This window comes from Palaemon carinicauda, chromosome 19, assembly GCF_036898095.1.
Source record: "Palaemon carinicauda isolate YSFRI2023 chromosome 19, ASM3689809v2, whole genome shotgun sequence".
Lineage (NCBI taxonomy): Eukaryota > Metazoa > Arthropoda > Malacostraca > Decapoda > Palaemonidae > Palaemon > Palaemon carinicauda.
Window position 1 is genome coordinate 37,062,163 of NC_090743.1, and position 14,276 is coordinate 37,076,438.

The 14,276-nt window shown below is 32.9% G+C and overlaps 1 long non-coding RNA gene across 6 annotated transcripts in view; it reads left to right on the plus strand.

Annotated features, from left to right (window-relative positions):
* The first annotated feature begins 358 nt into the window (after positions 1 to 358).
* Positions 359 to 14,276, plus strand: part of LOC137658573 (uncharacterized) — a 32,162-nt gene continuing 18,244 nt past the window's right edge. For 2 of the 6 annotated variants that reach the window (XR_011047370.1, XR_011047371.1), the window contains exons 1-4: positions 362 to 518; positions 4,364 to 4,515; positions 10,474 to 10,559; positions 11,679 to 11,853. This is a non-coding gene — a long non-coding RNA (uncharacterized lncRNA). Of the gene's footprint in view, positions 519 to 2,733; positions 2,874 to 4,130; positions 4,230 to 4,363; positions 4,516 to 10,473; positions 10,560 to 11,678; positions 11,854 to 14,276 lie in introns of those variants that run through there. The other 4 variants (XR_011047375.1, XR_011047374.1, XR_011047373.1 and 1 more) reach the window with 4 other exon arrangements.

Below are 14,276 nucleotides of genomic sequence, written 5' to 3' on the forward strand. Positions count from 1 at the left end.
CTAATTTGATGTTGTGACTGTACTTGAAAAGTTTTAATTTTATAGTTTAATGTTATATTGTAGTTTATTTATTTTCTTTCCTCGCTGTGGTATTTTTCACCTGTTGAAGCCTTTGGGCTCATAAATAAATCTTGCTTTTCCAACTAGGGTTATAGCCAAGCTTGTAATAATAATAATAATAATAATAATAATAATAATAATAATAATAATAATAATAATAATAATAACCGTATTGTCATCGACATTCATTACACAGATGCACGCACGAACAATTTTCAAGTTCTTATTTAGCCCAATCTCAATTTTCAGACAAATACGTTTTCCGGCAGATAAGAAAAACTTATACAACAGATGGCGCTAGAAAAGTCTCCCAAGGACGCGAAAGTAACTATAGTCATCCGCAACTAATTCCATAGTCCATGGTTTCTTCAGAGGTTTATGTATTAGAATGTTTACTTCCTGGTCGGATATTTTCTAACCGGTTAGTTTGTTGTTGAAGTGCTGAAGGAGAATGTGATGTAAGTATCGTGTAGGTTTTAAAGTGAATAGTGCATTTACTCAGGGTTAGTTTCTTAGTGTATCACTTTTGATTTCATACTATTTGTTTAGTGATTGTGTGTAACGTAGCGAAATTATGAATTAATGTAGGAAAGTGTTATCCTCGAAGAGTAGCAAGCCTCTCGATTTTTTAGGTATATTTCGACTATTTCAAGTAATGTAAGGAGTTTATTGGAGATTTAATTCGTTGGTAATAAAGATTGTAAGTGTTGGATATTGGTTTTATGCAGTTAATTGTACTTCAATTATGATTGGCAAAAAGGCTACCTTATAAACCGGTATTTGAATAGTGTTTAAAGCTTTCGCGCATGGTGAAAATAATACTGTCTTGTTCAATTGTAGTAGACTGTAAATAATAAGGCCTAAATGGATGCTAGTCTGCGTTTTTAAACCATAGTTTTAAACTTTGATACTAAATCATATTGGGTTGTATTTAAAATTCTTAGGCTTGAAGTTATAATCTTGACTAAATGGCTTTCTTAATCTCTCATATTTTACGAACAAAAAGTTAATTTAATAATGCCAGAATGTCCGGAACTTAAATCTTTGAGCTTGGAATGTTCCAATGGGCTGTTCGGTAATTGCTTGCCCGTACCCATTTTTAGATTGATTTTTTTTCTCAACCTTTACATTTTAGGATCCTTGAAAGCCTTGACTGTATACACTGACTTTTTTCATAATATCCGAATGCCTTGTTAAAATTACCTGGACGTCCTGTTGCTTCATGAGAAATTTAATTATAAAACTAAATTTCAACTAAATAGTGCAAAATATCTAGAATCTCAATTTTTCTGGAATAGTTATGCCAGAGCTTTTTAATTAAAGTATTGACTTTCTAGTCTGACTAACCATTAACTCATTGCATGGATTGGTTAGGTCAATTATACTGAATAAAACCTACGGTTAGCATTTACTCGGCTGACATTGTCAGGGTAATTAGTTTGAATTAACTTTCGCAATCTTCAGCTTTATAATAAACATAGGAAGGTTACTAGTGCATATCATTACATTGAGATAGAAATTGACAACCGTAGCTATGTTCACAAGCTTTTTTCCCAAACTTAATCTCTTGAAACATTAAAGTTTATGATGCTTCAATATTTTCATCAAATTTAATGTAAGGCTTCTGATTTTAATAGAAGCAAGTAGCCTACTTTAGTAATCGGAGTCAGTCTTCAGTAACCTGTCGAACTAAATGAATGGTAATTTATTTCTAGTAAAGAATCATGATAAGGTTAGAATATTCCGGGACATTAGTTTTATATAGGAAAACACCAACTACCGGCGACAGATGAGGGAACTTTATACTTAGTAATTTTTATAGCTAGAATATACGTGGAATTTGGTTTTTAATAATGGCTTAGTAAGACACGGCTTTTAATCATGGTTTCGCTGTGAAGATGAGAGTGGAACATTTTGTAACGGAATTAATATAAAGCGATGTCGGCCAGGGCAGCCGATCGGGACTGCTAAACAAACTCCATCAGAAAAGGTAACCCTGCTAACCCCACCCAAAACAATGGGAAAAACACTTTAATAGAGGAGTATACAATAAACTTAAAAATCGAAGTATCTATTTTTTAATACAACGGAAATTTTAGCCCTAGTCTTGAACTATTCCTTAGTCTAACTTGTTGGAAACTGAATTGGCTTTACTACATGATTTTCTAAATTATCCAGGACAAAGTTTAGGTTTACTTCTAACGCATTCACTTCAGTTTAATTAAATCCTAGGTATATTGTAAAGATTTTATCGTGAATTAATCGAATGTGATATTAAGGGTCCTTTGGTTTATATAAATACCTTTATTTTTTTAGTTAGGAAAGTTTTTATATATAGAAATTTAATTGGCAGACTTATCTGCAAAAACTTTAGCAAGATGTTTGACATAAGTTTGTCGTAACTTGTTCCTTTCAGCAAAAAGCATGAATTTGATTAAGTGGCATTTGTTTAGAGAACTTTAAAAGCAATTACCTATTTAGTTTAGTTAAACTGTTAAACCAGACTCGTTACTGGTGCCTGAGCAGACATGAATTTCCAGTGATATTGTTGAAAATTCGTGAAATTTGTGAAAATTTGAGCAAGTTACATTCAGACTATTGACGTTACGTTAGGTAAAGTTAGGATTTATTCACGAAAGTTTACTTGTATTTTAAGTCTTATTTTTTTTTTTTTTTATAGAAAAGGGGTTTTGTTCCCGGTTGGCTTTGGGCATGGCGCAGGGCAAAGTGAAAGCAAATTTGCAATAGCGAACTTGAAAAATCCTTCGAAACTCTTAGATTAGTTGAAAATAGTTCGCTGAATTATGTTGAAGGTCTGGTGCGATATATATTATTTTTTAAAGTAATGCTTAGTCAAAATCTTAAGGCAAATTTATAAGTGAAAATGTTTGTTACTATAAAGGCTACCTGAAGACAGTACTGCAATTTAGTATAACAGGATGAAAACTCTGTAGAAGGGAACATAAGCTTGTAATTCATGCTTTAAAAGATTTTTTGTTTACAAGAGCACGCGCTCAATTTACTCCAAAATTATGCATTCCTGAAGCTCTCCTCTTCTTGCTCAGTAGTTAGGAGGTTCTCTAAATTTTGGGAAAGCAATAGAAGTTAATATGTTGGGGAAGGGGTTATAAAAAATAGGTTTTTCCTCACTAAACCTGTAACTGACTAGTCAATTTAACAAGTTCGTGATGTCAGCGTACATTTTATATATTTGAAATATATACTAAATTAAAAATTCAGTAATTACTTAAGTATTCATAAAATAAATTCAAATACTTTAGAGTAATTGCTGTTTAATTTATATATTTTTAATATGCAGTTATCAAATGTACGCTGGAATCCCTAACTTCTGTTTATGTACGCTGACTGTTGACGGCATCAGTTCCAGGCAGTTTAGTGAGGAAATAGTATTTGTAACCCCTCCGCCCCCCTAGCTCAACATATCTTGCCGTTTTTCGCTTTCCCAGCTTTTAAAGAACCTCTTAATTACTGTGCAAGAGCAGCTGCAGGCCTGCATATTTTGGGAATAAATGGAGAGCATGGTCTTCTAAACAAATTTTTGTAATGAAAAGCCTAAGGCTTTGAGCATAGCAGTGAATTCCACATCTTGGGCTGCGTTTTTTTTTATTTAACGGTCATGCCTATCTTAATGTACTAATTAGTATCTAAATGGATGGATAACCTTTAATCTTGATAAGTAGGTTATTTCTGAATTTATCAGTAATTTAGTCTAAAGCCTTAGAAACTGGAATGAATTTCTTTAGATACGAAAGTATTTCTCGTTTTTTAAGGGTGTAGCGATCTTTCTTCAGTATATCCCTTATCTGTTATTTATGACTTTGTTTAACATGGCCTAGTTCTCAATATAAAAGCATGATGCCAATGTCAAATTTAAATTTTCGAGCTGGTTATTGTTCACAAGCTGGCTAGTAGTTTGAGGAAAATGCCAATTAGTCCTACTTTTTTTTCAAAATACTGAAGTATTTGAAAACTTAAATTGTTACGAAACTTGCCGAGATTACTTTTATTATTTTAGTTTTTTTCTTTTTTTGTGTGCAAATTTCTACCAGTGACTGCTTTGGGTGGAAGATTTAAAGTGGTCGTAACCATACAAAGTTATGCAAGGGGGTGGGCTACATCTATATACTGGGAATCTGCTAAATGTTATGGTAAAGTAACTTAGATATTTCAAGAAGCTAATGTATATTTTACTAAGGCTACTATTGAATTTTTTAGCTCGGTATCCTTTAAAATTAACCAATTCTTTAGGAAATGTAATTGAACTGTCTATTTTAAATTCCAGGTGCTGCTGTTTCGCTCCTATTCGGTGAGCGGTTCGTCCTTGGGGCATACAATCTTCAGGATTAACACGAATGGCTCCAACTCAATCTATGACTGTAATGGTTCGACATTGCAAAACAAGATTCAAGATTGACACTAGGATCGATTAACAAGGTGATAGGTCGATAAATTTAGTTCTTGTTCATCTGTGGAACTTTGTAGTGTAATTTTTAATAAATTTTAATGTTTTGCAATAACTTTTGATTATTCCGTTATGGTATTTTGAAGTGATGGGTGTTTAGACTTTTCCCATAGCAACGTAGATAATGGTAGTTTTAGGTTATGATCATGTAAAAGTTAATTTTTCTAAGACTGGAAGTTGTAAGTAGCCTGGTTATAAATGGTTTAACTACCTCATGTAATGGTTTCAAAAACATTTAGTATCGGTTTAAGTTTAAACAATACCCTATTTTGAAACCTGGGCGTTCATTATTTTGTGTTCTGTTGGAAGCGAATGATGAAAATGCTTCCCTAAATGTATACTATGGCCAATATTTCAACTAGATTTCTGGTCACTCTAGGAGAAAAATTGATAAAACTGGACAACGCATAGTGTTCTCAAGTAAGTTTTTATGGGGAGGTAGGGGTCACTGATCAAATAATTGCGCAACTAAGCAAATTTAAATCTTAAATGTTGAAATTTTATTGGTATTAAACTTAAATGCAGTAGACAATCTTAAATTAGATATATTTTGATAGCTTATCCTTGAGTGTATTGTAGTTTGGTTTTGATTTAAAGGTAATTTTTGATGGAGACAAAGTTGAATGTAAAGATACGATCAGTTATCTTAACTTAAAAAAAAAAATCCTGCATTACTTTAAGAACCTTGGCAAAATTTTATGAAAAACTTCTCCAGAAAAACCTTTAAGTTTTTAAGTTTAAATTAGTCTTTCATATTGGCTTAAAGTAATTGAATTTTCCTTTAATCTTTGAAATATAATTAAAGTAGCTAACTTAAAATGAGAATAGCTATATTTGTGGGTTGAAATATAATTAAAATAGCTAACTTAAAATGAGAATAGCTATATTTGTGGGGTGTCATTCAATATTGATGTAAACCCTATATTTCTTTACCGTGGTGTGGTAATTAAGCTTTATGGAATAGGCCAAATGTAGTCTGACAGCCTAGTGATGAAAATTTTCCAGCATTAAGATGTATATAAATGGTTACTCTGTAGCGGTAAAATAAACACCAAAACCTGCTTCTTAGTTTAAAGATTAAAAGCAGATCACAAACCTGTAGAAATTTTATGACTATCGAAGTAGATTAAATTTCCTATAACAAACTCTGCCTACTTGTCAACCTGTTAAACTGGGCCTTGACTTTTCGGGTGGTTTATTTTAACTGCAATAGTTATATCGATGAGATTAAGGCTCACTAACGGTATAAGTACTTAGGGCCTTGATAGGCAAAATTAAATGCTACTTAACTCGGTAAAGGTAGATTTTTAAACTATTGGTTTTAAACAAAAGTTAACCTTAATTATGGCGTTTTTACTTAAAAATTAATAACCATACTGTTGAAAAGTTTTCATAAAAGCAAATGCACCCTACAGCTTAATCGGGTTTAAAAGTCTTAACCTGAAAATATAAGTACAGAACGGTGGTAGTTGGAAGACGGGAATTATACTTTGCTGCTAACCTAATTAATCTAGTTTAGCTTTCTGCTCCGTAAACCGCAGTACCTCGATAAATAAGTAGAGTAAAGAGTACAATAATCGGCCACAAGCTAAAGTACTTGGGTGTTGGCAGTATATTATGGGCGTTAACCATATAATTTACCAGTAAAGTTGTCACTAAGATATGAACAAGAATAAAAGATCTCGCCACCAACCCTTTTAGCGTTGAGTGGCAATTGATTTTTTTTACATATTTAAAGTCAAATGTTTGCGCAAATATTTGTAATTAGTATTTAAGTTAGTCTCTATATAACTGTTTAAATTGGATCTAGAAGTTGTAGGGATGAATAAATGATTTAATACAAACGGAATGTCAAAAGCCACTACAGACGCTCGCAGTAAAACTTGAAAGATTCATTTAAATTGTCGGTAACTGGAGAAATACGGCTAACCTTTAATAATTAAAAAACCTTCATTCATGGCAATGGTTACTTTGAAATATTTAAGGAAATGCCTTCCTTGAGCAGGAATGCTTTGCCATGGAATAGCACCAGTATAAAGTGTAGTCTTAACAAGGTATTGGTAGTTCTCAAAATCTAACGGTTGGTGTTCTTATAGGTTTTGTACAAAGTTACTGAAAGATTTGCCCTGTTCTATGTATTTACTGTGGAACTTCAAATTGTAAATACTCTTGTCTTTAGATTTTTTATTAACGTTACTAAAAAGTTTTGTGGTGGATGTGTAAAGCTCGAGTAAGTAGTGGGCAAGCCTAGTTTTCGTGTACATGAAATAATTAGCCTCTTTGTTGGCTGAGAGTAAGCTGGTCTGAACCAAACCAGGGGTCGATAAGCTATAACTGACTTGTAGATGTGGTTTGAAACTTTTATGGCATTAACACACATTTGAAGTACTTACTTTGGATAACTAATTTATAAGTAAATGGCATGTTGCAGAACTTGAAACATTGAAAGCTTGCTTTCATATACAGGACTTGATTAGAATTGCCAATAATTATCTCCATGGGGGTAGGATGTAATGCTGTGACAATTTCTTGCACTATTTTTATTAATCATTGTTTGAAGTTTAATGCTATGAAGCATTCAAAGTTTTAATGGTATATTGCAAGAGTAGTACCATAGACTCTGTACCATGGTCTTCCACTATCTTGGGTTCTCTTGCTTGAGGGTACACTCGGGCGCACTATTTCTTAGTTTTCTCTCTGTATATATATATATATAGATTTTTATTTGAATGTTAATGTTCTTAAAACATTTTATTAACTTTTTTTAACTCGCTGGGCTATTTCCCTGCTGTAGCCCCTGGGCTTATAGCATCCTGCTTTCCAACTAGGATTGTAGCTTAGCAAGTGATAGTAATGATAAATATAAGTGTAGCATGTTACGAAGAACTTGGTTTTATATGGAACATGAGTACATGAGAACAATTATTGCCAAGTAGGGCCCAGTATCGGGGATCCATTCAATATTCCTACTCAAGAACTCTATAATGCATAACACTTAGGGTGGTGCGGTCAGTAGGACTATAACTGAGGTGGCTCCTCTACAACTAGTCTTGGTGGGCCTGTCAGTCCCCTCAACCACCAACTGCAACCGATTCTTACCTGCATTATAGCTTCACATTTATTCAACGTAACCTGATGTGCATTGTTTAATCAAGTGACTGCACAGATTTTGCACCCACCCCTCTGTACCCGATAGCTTAAGTCTTGGGCTCCAGCGTTGGGTCATTTTGAATAAGATTTTGTCGGATTACATGTGATTGCTGATCATGCATTTGAATTGCGGAAGTCAATTGGAAGGTTGCGTTGGAAAGTAAGGGAGTGATAATTCATTCAGAAGATAACTAAATATGTAATGCACATACGTGGCTAACAGAAAAGTGTTAACCATTGTAACTTAACAATTATTTGGCCAATATGAAATTTAGTATTTAGGAAAAAAGTTTTGAACTACCTCTGTAGCGTGCTTGGAAACCTTGACATGTTTTGAACTGTGTAATAAGAAAATGGGAATTGTAAAGATTGTAAACTTAGCAGTTTAAAAAAGATTTTGCACATTAGTTTTCCCGCTTAATGTACCTGACAGGTGCGTTTGTGAATCTAAACTCATTTTTTTCCCTTTTTGTATAAGGAGCATGGGGATTTTAGTACTGTAAAACTTGGAGATATTGTAAAGTTGAAGCAGCTCAGTGATATGCAGATTGAGCATGTTGAAAACCAGTGATTTAAGAGAAGAATGTTGATAGAACTGAGACTAAAAACCTTTAACATTCATATTAAGGGATTAAAACAATCTGCGAGTTCAGACTGCATATATTGCAAATAGGTTGGTTGGAGGTTTTAAGGAATTTTTAAGTATCGTCAAAGTACAAGGAATAAAACTGTTCCAAAATGATAGATTTGAATTTTTTTCCCATATAGTACAACGGGGAAAGAATCCTATAAGGTCTCGAAAGTGTCATTAGTACTGTAAAGGCTCTTCAACATAGACAAATGCACGCTGGGTATGGGCTGTTACCCATTTTGTTGTGTGGGAGACTCTGTAGATGACGTTTTGGACGAAAACCATAAAAATTCCCGAGGCAGTTGATTTGGAACTGGATGGGCGCCTGACTAGTCTGACAACCCTTTCTATACTCTGGCCGGCTTCTAGCCCAAGTCAAACGTTCGCTTGCCTGTGCCAACTGTCTGCCTTGGACTGTTTTATATGATAACATTTTCCCAGCGAAAGAATTTAGGGCAATACAAAAAGGTCAATCAGTCATCGATGAGTCGTGCTTTTGGGCTCATCACGCTCGCCACAATTCAGCCCGGCCAGTAAAAACAAATCATATCTGGCTTCACAACCAAAGCCTTCCTTACAACGAAGACCACATTGGCATTGTTTACAATATCAGTCGCTTAATTAGCAATGTCAAATAATACACTTGTTTACGGAAGCCTGAATACCAAAGGAAAAACAGAAGGCAATGCTATTAGGTATTTTACGTTCCCTAGAGAAAATTTATTGTGGCAAGTGGATAAACATGCGTTGCCGATCTGAAGAAATCAATCATAAACATGCTGCAGTGGTGTTCGTCATTTTTAATGGCTTTGGGCAAATCAGTGCCTGCCCTGCATTTGCCCCTCGTGTGGAACGAGCTTAATCTCCAATCTATCAACTATAAGAGGAGGCTTTAACTTAATCTAGTTTGAGGTTATATATTATAAAGTAAAATTTTTGCCTGAAAAACGTATGGGATTTGATGCATCTGTACTATTAGGGGGTACGTATTGCAATAGTGTTAGTTTTACAGTTTTAAATCTGTTTCATCGCGTGTTGTCCAGGATGCAGTTAGTGGGTCCTAATGCTGTCCATCTGTTTACAAGTTTGTCCGATGTTCCAAGTACCTAACCGCTCTAGTTTCCTGTTCTCTGACAAACTGAATATGAAGTTCTTTAATGGTGAAAAGCAATTATTCGTGTTCAAGATAACATTAAAAAACATGCAATGGTTATCAGTAAAACCTTAATAGAATTAAATATAGATAATCCAAGTCTCGGTAACTCGGGTGAAATTTACTAAGAAAATAAGCAAATTTATTGGTAAAGTAACGTTTTAGTTACAGCCCCCCCCCCCCCCCTGTTAGTTAACCACGTCTGGAACAGCAATTAAGCGAAGTTACATGAAAGTTGAGTGTTAAGTACTAAGTGTAAAATGTAACTTGTATTTATACCATTAACGAATTATAATTCTTATATTGCATAATCAGCGAATTATAGGATTATATATTTTTAATTTTTGAAGTTATGATTTTTTTAATTGGTCATCATTTAAACCATGAGATACTACACCCGCCTCTTGTGTCAAGTCAGTTTTCAATTGATTTGGTTAATTATACGATGGGTTTTATTTTTGCACTCCATTTCAACCATCATGGTACAATTTCCTGTCGGTCTTCAGTTTAATTCCGTAATGATAATATAAGGAATCATTATAGGTTTTTAGCAACATAAAGGGTTTTCTATATTTTGATAGGAAACCACTTAATTACTCCCAAGTGCCATGTAATTCATACTTTAATTTATATATAATATAGTTGTATATGACTGAATCGGTAACAATTTTTTTCGGGGCTGAAGTATTTTTTATTTAAGCTTCAATAGATATCCGATATTTATAGATTTTAAGTTGGTATCTTATTTTTTTAGGCTCCATTCATAAAATATAACAATTAGAATATGAAACTTGTTTTGTATATCTATATTTAAGTCTACATTTATTCTTCAGAGTGAATTAAATATCACATAACGTACAGTAAATTATGAAGATATTTTGTGTTGAAAGAGGAACGATTCGATGAATGGAAAAAACTCCATATTTCTGTGTAAAATGTACATGATATCTACTAGAAGGCTCAACCATAAGCTTTTTTTTTTTTTTACCCTTCAAGGATTGACACGTGGATGGCCTCGAGAGAAACAAGAAGTTATTTATAGTCGACATTGCTCCCAGGAGGATAATCATACCTGAATCAAGGTAAAATACACTATAATGAAATGAAGTAGTTTGTGTATAAGCTAATGGAGCTGTTAAAAGATATAAGATAATGCAGCTGTTAAAAGATATAAAATAATGCAGCTCTTAAAAGATAGATATAAGATAATGCAGTTGTTAACAGATAAATTGAGTTTAAGGTGATTAAGTCTTCAGATTAATTCTGAAATTCACGATAGTAAGGCGTAACTTACTGATTAAATGAGTATAAATAGGTCATTAATTATTTATATGCTTACCTAGATATATTTTTTTTAATTTGTGCACTGTTGCTTTCATCAACTTACCCTTCTTTATTAGTTTTGAGACTGACATTGACAGTCAGCTAGTCTTTTATCTACAGGCAACCACATTGAAAGGTTTTTTGTTTAAGTCTTTAGCTCATTTTTTTTTTCTTAGTAATGGTGATCAAAATTATAAGCTTGAAATTATTAATTTCCCTCCATATACTAGCCTTGAGTTATGCATTGCTTATACAAAAAAAAAAAAAAAAAAAAAAAAAGTTTTTTATATTCCAAAAAATTAAGATTTTGAATTTTGCATTGAGAGCTGGTGTATCGTATGTTTTTGTTTTCTATCAAGATAGTCCATAATTTACTTTTAAGGTTTTTATTAAGATAGTCCATAATTTCTTTAGTCTTTATTAAGATACTCCATAATTTACTTTCAATGTTTTTTTTATGAAGATGGTCCATGATTTCTTTAAAGTTTTTATTAAGATAGTCCATGATTTCTTTAAAGCTTTTATTAAGATAGTCCAGGGTCTACTTAAGGTTTTTTTTTTATTAAGATAGTCCATGGTCTACTTAAGTTTTTTTTTTTATTAAGATAGTCCATAGTCTACTTAAGGTTTTTTTTTTTTATTAAGATAGTCCATGTTTTTAAAGTTTTTATTAAGATATCCATGATGTTACTTTTAAGGGTTTTTTTTTTTATTAAGATAGTCCATAATTTACTTTTAATGTTATAGATGTTAGGTGATGAGGAAAAAAAAATAAAATTAGTCGGAAAATTTGTAGAGAATTGATGACAACCTATTGCTGTAAAATGGTGAGAAATGGAGTAAGGAAAATTGAGTAACATTTCGATTATTCTTTTCAGTGGAAACTAATACACGGATATGTTTATCTGCAATGATTCCAGGATTAGGATGGATTTTACAAGCATCGAGATATTTAAACGTCAATTTTCATACGAAAGTCTCCCTCTTTGATCACATCAAGGTCTGTGTTGTTCTATAGACCTTGTTCTAAACAGTCCGTCCCTTCGTTCATTGGTAAGATTTTTATCTTTGAATCTATATTTAAAAAGTGACTATCTTCTATTATTATTAGGTTGTTTTTTCATAGAGGAAGGTATTATAATTTTTTTTTTTTTTTTTTGACAGGACTTAATTTCAGCTCGAAAGATTCCGGTTTTGTCTTGTCAAAATAGTGGATTTTCAACATCTCAACCCATAGTTGCACATATTTCATATACTTATAATCTTGGCTCTGTTCTTTTTTCTTCCATCTTGCTGTCCAAACACACTAGATTTTGACCTAAATGTGCCTCAGTGCTGAATGATCTTCCCTGTCAAAACAGGAGGAAATTAGGCAAAAATTCATAAATCCAACTCAACATTGCTATGATGTTAAGCTTTGAAAAGTACCTAAATTTAAAATCAGAATAGCTAGATTTGTGGGTTAAGTCATTCAATCTTGATGTAAACTCTATATTTCCTAAACGTGGTGGGGTAATTAAGCTTTCTGGAATAGGCCAAATGTAGTTTGACAACCTGTGATGAAAAATTTTCAGTTAAGATTTATATAAATGGTTACTCTGAAGCGGTAATCTAAACACCAAAACCTGCGTTCTAGTTGGAAAATGAAAAGCAGATCACAAACCTGTGGAAATTTCAAGACTATCGAAGTAGATTAAATTTCCCATAACAAACACTGCCTACTTGTCAACCTGTTAAACTGGGCCTTGACTCTTCGGGTGGTTTATTTGGAGTGCAATAGTTCAATCGAGGAGAATGAGGCTCATTAACGGTATAAGTACTTAGTGCCTTGATAGGCAAAATTAAATGCTACTTGACTCTGTTAAAGGTATTTTTAAACTACTAGATTTAAACAAAGGTTAACCTTAATTATGGTGTTTTAAATTCTAAATTAACAGTAACCATACTGTTGAAAAGTTTTCATAATAGCAAATGCATCCTACAGCTTAATCAGGTTTAAAAGTATTAACCTGAAAATTTAAATACAGAACGGTGGTAGTTGGAAGACGCTATTTATACTTTGCTGTAAACCTAATTAATCTAGTTTAGCTCTGCTCCGTAAACCGCAGTACCTCGATAAATAAGTCTAGTAAAGAGTACAATAATCGGCCAAAAGCCAAAGTACTTGGGTGTTGGCAGTATATTATGGGCGTTAACCATATAGTTGACTAGTAAAGTTGTCACTAAAATCTTAATGAACAAGAATACAAAGATCTCACCACCAACCCTTTTAGCGTTAAGTGGCAATTTATTTTTTTCCATATTTCAAGTCAAATGTTTGCGCAAATATTTGTAATTATTATTTAAGTTAGTCTCTATATAACTGTTTAAATTGGATCTAGAAGTTATAGGGATGAATAAATTATGCAATATACAAACAATGTCAAAGGCCATTACATACGCTCGCAGTAAAACTTGAACGATTCATTTAAATTGTCGGTAAGTGGAGAAACACAGCTAGCCTTAATAATTCAAAAACCTTCATTCATGGCAATGGTTATTTTGAAATATTTAGGTAAATGCCTTCCTTAAGCAGGAATGCTTTGCCGTGGAATAGCTTTGCTTGTAACTGGTAATTTTTGGTAAACGCCACTATCTGCACAAAGCACCAGTATAAAGTGTAGTCTTAACAAGGTATTGGTAGTTCTCAAAATCTAACGTATGGTGCTCTTATAGGTAATCCTTTAAAATTGTATCACGGTTTTGTACAAAGCTACTGAAAGATTTGCCCTGTCCTATGTATTTACTGTGGAACTTCAAATTGTGAATACTGTTGTCTTTAGATTTTTTTATTAAGAACTTTATTAAAAACAAAGTTTTGTGGTGAATGTGTGAAACTCGAGTGGGCAATCCTAGTTTTTGTGTACATGAAATAATTAGCCTCTTTGTTGGCTTGGAGTAAGCTGGTCGATAAGCTATAACTGTGACGTGTAGATATGGTTTGAAACTTTTATGGCATTAACATTACGCATTTGAAGTACTTACTTTGGATAACTAATTTATAAGTAAATGGCATGTTGCAGAACTTGAAACATTGAAAGCTTGCGTTCATATACAGGACTGGATTAGAATTACTAATAATTATCTCCATGGGGGTAGGATGTATGTTGTGTAAAATTTTCTTGCACTATTTTTATTAATCAGTTTTAAGTTTAATGCTATGAAGCATTCAAGGTATTAATGGTATATTGCAAGAGTAGTATCATAGACTCAGTACCATGGTCTTCCACTGTCTTGGGTTAGTAATCTTGCTTGGGGGTACACTCGGGTGCACAAATTTATTTCTCGCGCACTACTTTATTTCTCTTTATATATTTAGATATATAGATATATAGATAGTATAATATATATAGATTTTTATTTGAATGTTTGTTCTTAAAATATTTCATAACTTTTTTCCTTAACTCGTTGGGCTATTTTCCCTGTTAGAACCCCTG